This window comes from Rhinopithecus bieti, unplaced genomic scaffold (genome assembly GCF_001698545.2).
Source record: "Rhinopithecus bieti isolate Rb0 unplaced genomic scaffold, ASM169854v2 scaffold_13247, whole genome shotgun sequence".
Taxonomy (NCBI): Eukaryota; Metazoa; Chordata; class Mammalia; order Primates; family Cercopithecidae; genus Rhinopithecus; species Rhinopithecus bieti.
In genome coordinates, this window is record NW_016807505.1 from 1,881,447 (window position 1) to 1,887,073 (window position 5,627).

Sequence of the window (5,627 nt, forward strand, 5' to 3'; positions counted from 1 at the left end):
ATAATTTGAATTTTCACAAAGTTTCAGCACACTTATCATTCTAAGTAGGCCTTTCTATTTGTATAATCCTTTACATTTGTTAGAATTTATAGCCTAGTAGACATAAATTCAGTAACATATGGGGAAATTTGTTAGGAGAGGCCAAGAGATAACTTAGAAGACGTCGCAGGAAAAAAATCCTCCATGTCTGTACACAGTGACTCTGGATTCTCAACTTCCTGAGGATTCTTTACCTACACTGTTTCACTTCAAATGACCTTCCTCATTCAAGTGATTAAAGTTAGTAAAGAAGAAGAATTTTGAAATTTTACTTCTCGTGCTATATCATATTGAAATGGGTAATCTTGACAAATACAGCACAGTCTTTCACAACATGAAACTCAGTGTTAACCCTTTATTTCTTCTTCATTTTACAGAAGCTCACAGACTTTGGGGTTTCACTGTGAGACATATGTGTATGTAATCTTAACAATTCTAAAATACATTAATTTTTTACTTATGTGCACCAAAGTAGCTACTCGATATACATAATCTTATTATCCTCACAACACTGTTTAGATAAAGAAACGGGGGTTGTAAAGGTTCAGTACCCAGTGCAAGGCAGCAATCCTGGATTCAAACAGAGGCACGTTGATTCTAAGGCCAGAGTCATAAACCATTTAACATGACCACAACTGCCATACAAATATACGTTAAAAAACAGAGAAGAAATATAAAAGGCAGCATAACAACATGTAGATTTCCTTTAAAACCCCAACAGGAAATTAAAAAGATGGGTACATATATTTCTCATGTTTTTCTTGTTTATTTTGTTTTTTTAATAATTTTTTTTGTTGAGACAGGGTCTTGCTCTGTTGCCCAAATTGGAGGGCAATGGTGCAATCACAGTTCACTGCAACTTTAACCTCTTGGGCTCAAGCAATTCTTCTGCTTCTGCCTCCTGAGTAGCTGGGACCACAGACATGCACCACCGTGCCTGGTTAATTTTTTATTTTTTGTAGAGATGGTGGGTCTCCCCATGTTGCTGAGGTTGGTCTCGTGTTCAAGCAATCCCCCTGCCTCGACTTCCCAAAGTGCTGGGATTACAGGGGTGAGTCACCACACTCAGCTTTTTAAAAATTTTTGTGGGTAAATAGTAAGTGTATACATTTATGGAGTACAGGAGATTTTTTTTTTTTTTTTTTGACAGGGTCTCGTTCTGTCATCCAGCCTGAAGTGCAGTGGCATGATCATGGCTCACTGCAGCCTCAGCCTCCTGGTATCAAGGGATCCTCCCCTCTCAGCTTCCCGAGTAGCTGGTACTACAGGACTGTGCCACTATGCCCAGCTAATTTCTGTATTGTTTGGAGAGATGGGGCATTGCCATGTTGTCCAGGATGGTCTTGAACTACTGGCCTCAAGTGATCTTCCTGCCTCAGCCTTCCAAAGTGTTGGGACTACAGGCGTGAGCTACCACCCACCAGTCATGAGAAGTTTTAATACAGGTATGCAAAGCATAATAATCGCATCACGGAAAGTGAGGTATCCATCCCCTCAAGCACTTATCCTTCGTGTTACAAACAATCCAGTTATACTCTTTAAGGTGTTTGTTTGTTTGTTTTTTGAGATGGAGTCTCACTCTGTCACCAGGCTGAAGTGCAGTGGTGCAATTTTGGCTCACTGCAACCTCTGACTCCGTGGTTCAAGCGATTCTCCTGCCTCAACCTCCTGAGCAGCTGGGATTACAGGCATGCACCACCACGCCCAGCTAATTTCTGTATTTTTGGTAGAGATGGGGTTTCACTATGTTGGTCAGGATGGTCTCCACCTCCTGACCTTGTGATCTGTCCCCCTCAGCCTCCCAAAGTGCTGGGATTACAGGTGTGAACCACCACGCCCGGCCTCTTTATGTACCCTGTTGTGCTATCAAATAACTGGGTCTTATTCATTCTTTCTATCTACTTTTTGTACCCATTCCATCCCCACTTCCCTGCCAACTCCTACTACAATTCTCACAGTCTGGTAATCATTTTTTTACTGTCTATCTCCATGAGTACAGTTGTTTTGATTTTTAGATCCCACAAATAATTTACTTACGTGCACCAAAGTAGCTACTCGATATACATAATCTTAATATCCTCACAACATTGTTTAGATAAAGAAACTGGGGTTGTAAAGGTTCAGTACCCAGTGCAAGGTAGCAATCCTAAATTCATGCAATATTTGTCCTCTGTGCATGGCTTATTTCACTGAACGTAATGACCTCCAGTTCCATCAATGTTGTTGCAAATAACAATCCCATTCATTTTTGCAGCTGAATTGTACCCCATTGTGTATTAGTACCACATTTTCTTTATACATTTATCTGTTGATGAACACAGGTTACTTCCAAATCTTGGATATTGTAAACAGTGCTGCAGTGAACAGGAGAGTGCAGATATCTCTTCTATATACTGATTTCCTTTGCATATATACCCAGTGGTGGAATTGCTGGATCATATGGTAGTTCTATTTTTAGTTTTTTGAAGAACCTCCAAACTGTTCTCCACAGTGGTTATGCTAATTTACATTCCCAAAAACAGTGTATGAGGGTTCCCTTTTCTCCACATCCTTGCCAGCTTTTGTTATTGCCTGTCTTTTGAATATAAGCCATTTTAACTGGGGTGAGATGATATCTCATTGTCGTTTTGATTTGCATTTTTCTGATGATCAGTGATGTTGAGCAGCTCTTCATATGCCTGTTTGCCATTTGTATGCCTTCTTTTGAAAAATGTCTGTTCAAGTATTTTGCCATTTTTAAATTAATTTTTTTCTATAGAGTTGTTTGAGCTCCTTATATATTCTGCTCATTAATATCTTGTCAGAACAGTAGTTTGCAAATCTTTTCTCCCATTCTATAAATTGTTTTATCACCTTGTTGATTGTATCCTTTGCTGTGCAGAAGCCTTTTAATTCGATGTGATCTCATTTCTCCATTTTTGCTTTAGTTGTCTGGCTTGTGGGGCATTACTCAAGAAATATTTTCCCAGATCAGTATCCTGGAGAGTTTCCCCAATGTTTTCCTGTGGTGGTTTCATAGTTTGAGCCTTTAAGTCTTTAATCTATTTTGATTTAATTTTTGCATATGGTGAGAAATAGGGGTCTGGTTTCATTCTTCTGCATGTGAGTGTCAGTTTTCATAGCACCTTTTGCTGAGGAGACTGTCTTTTCTCCAGTGTATGTTCTTGGCACCTTTGTCAAAAATGAGTTCACTGTAGATGTATGGGTTTATTTCTGGGTTCTATATTCTATTCTATTTGTCTGTTTTTATGCCAGTACTATGCTGTTTTGGTTATTCTACCTCCATAGTATAATTTGAAGTCAGGTAGTGTGATTTCTCCAATTTTGTTCTTTTTGCTTAGGATAGCTTTGGTTATTTTGGGTCTCTTATGATTCCATATAAATTTTAGGATTTTTTTTCTATTTCTGTGAAGAACATCATTGGTATTTCAATTGAGATTGCATTAAGTCTGCAGATTGCTTTGGTAGTGTGGACATTTTAACAATATTGATTCTTCCAATCCATGAACATGGAATATCTTTCCATTTTTGTGTCCTCTTCAACTTCTTTCATCAGTGTTTTATAGTTTTCATTATACACATCTTTTACTTCTTTGGTTAATTCTGAGTATTTTTATTTGTGGCTATTGTAAACAGAATTACTTTTCATTTCTTTTCAGATTGTTCACTGCTGGCATATAGAAATGCTACTGACTTTCCATATGTTGATTTTGTATCCTGAAACTGCAGTGAATTTGTTCATCAGTTCTGATTTTTTGTGTGTGTGTAGTCTTGAGGTTTTTCCAGATGTAAGATCATATCACATGCTAACAAGGAGAATTTGGCTTCTTCCTTTTCCAATTTGAATGCCCCTCATTTATTTCTATTTGACTCCTCTAGCTAGGACCTCCAGCACTATGTTGAGTAACAGTGGTGAAGGTGCAAATCCTTGCTGTGTTCCAGATCTTAGAGGAAAGGCTTTCAGTGTTTCCCCATTCGGTATGACACTAAATGTTTGTCTGTCATACATGGGTTTCATTATATTGAGGTATGTTCCTTTTATACCCAGATTTTTGAGGGTTTTTATCATGAAGGGATGTTGAATTTTATTCAATGCTTTTAAGCATCAATTGAAATGATAATATGGTTTTTGTCCTTCATCTTGTTGATATGATATATGAAATTGATTGATTTGTATATGCTGAACCATTCTTGCATCCCAGAGATTAATCCCATTTGTTTATGATGAACGATCTTTTTAACATATTGTTGAATTTAGTTTGCTAGTATTTTGTTGAGAATTTTTGTTATTTTGTAAATAACAATCCCATTCATTTTTGCAGCTGAAGGGTACCCCATTGTGTATTAGTACCACATTTTCTTTATACATTTATCTGTTGATGAACACAGGTTACTTCCAAATCTTGCATATTGTAAACAGTGCTCATCAGAGATATTGGCCTATAATTTTCTTTTTCTCATGTGTCTTTGTTTGGTTTTGGTATTACAAAAGCACTGGCTTTGTAGAATTACTCTGGAAGTATTCTATCCTCCTCTGTTTCTAAAAATAGTATGAGTAGGATTGGTAGTAGTTCTTCTTTAAATATTTGGTAGATTTCAGCAGTTAAGTCATTGGATTCTGGGATTTTCTTTACTAGGAGACTTATTACAGCTTCAATCTCATTTCTTACTGTTCTATTCAGATTTTTTATTTCTTCATGGTTCAGTCTTGGTAGGTTGTATGAATCTAGGAATTTGTCCATTTAGGCTAGGTTTTCCAGTTTTTTGGCATATAGTTGCTCAAAGTAGCCGTAATGATCCTTTGAATTTTTGCAGTAACAGTTGTAATATCTCTTTTTCATCTCTGATTTTATTTATCTGGATCTTCTCTCTTTTTTCTTAGTCTGGCTAAATGTTGTCAATTTTGTTTAACTTTTCAGAAAATCAACTTTTGTTTCATTGATCTTTTGTATTGTTTTCTTCATTTCAATTTCATTCATTTCTTATCATTATTATTACTTTTATTCTACTAATTTTGGGTTTGGTTTGCTCTTGCTTTTCTAGTTCGTTAAGATGTATCATTAGGCTGTTTATTTGAAGTTTTGTTCTTTTTTAAAGTAGGCACTTATAGCTACAGACTTCCCTCTTAATACCGATTTTGCTATATCCCACAGGTTTTAGTATGTTGTGTTTCCATTATCATTTGTTTCAAGAAGTTTTTCAATTTTCTTCTTAATTTCTTTATTGACCCATTGGTCACTCAGGAGCATATTATTTTATTTCCATGTGTTTGTATAGTTTCCAAAATTCCTCTTATTTCTAGTTTTATTCCATTTATGATCAAAGAAGATGCTTCATTTCATTTCAATTTTTTAAGATGTTTTAAGACTTGTTTTCTGACCTAACATATGATCTATCCTTGAGAATGACAGAACAATCCATGTGCTGAGAAAAAGACTGTGTATTCTGCAGCTGTTACATGAAATGCTCTATAAATATCTAATAGGTCCATCTGTTCTACGTGCAGATTAAGCCCAATATTTCTTTGTTGATTTTCTGTCTGGAAGATCTGTCCAATGCTGAAAGTGGTGTGTTGATGATGTCTCCAG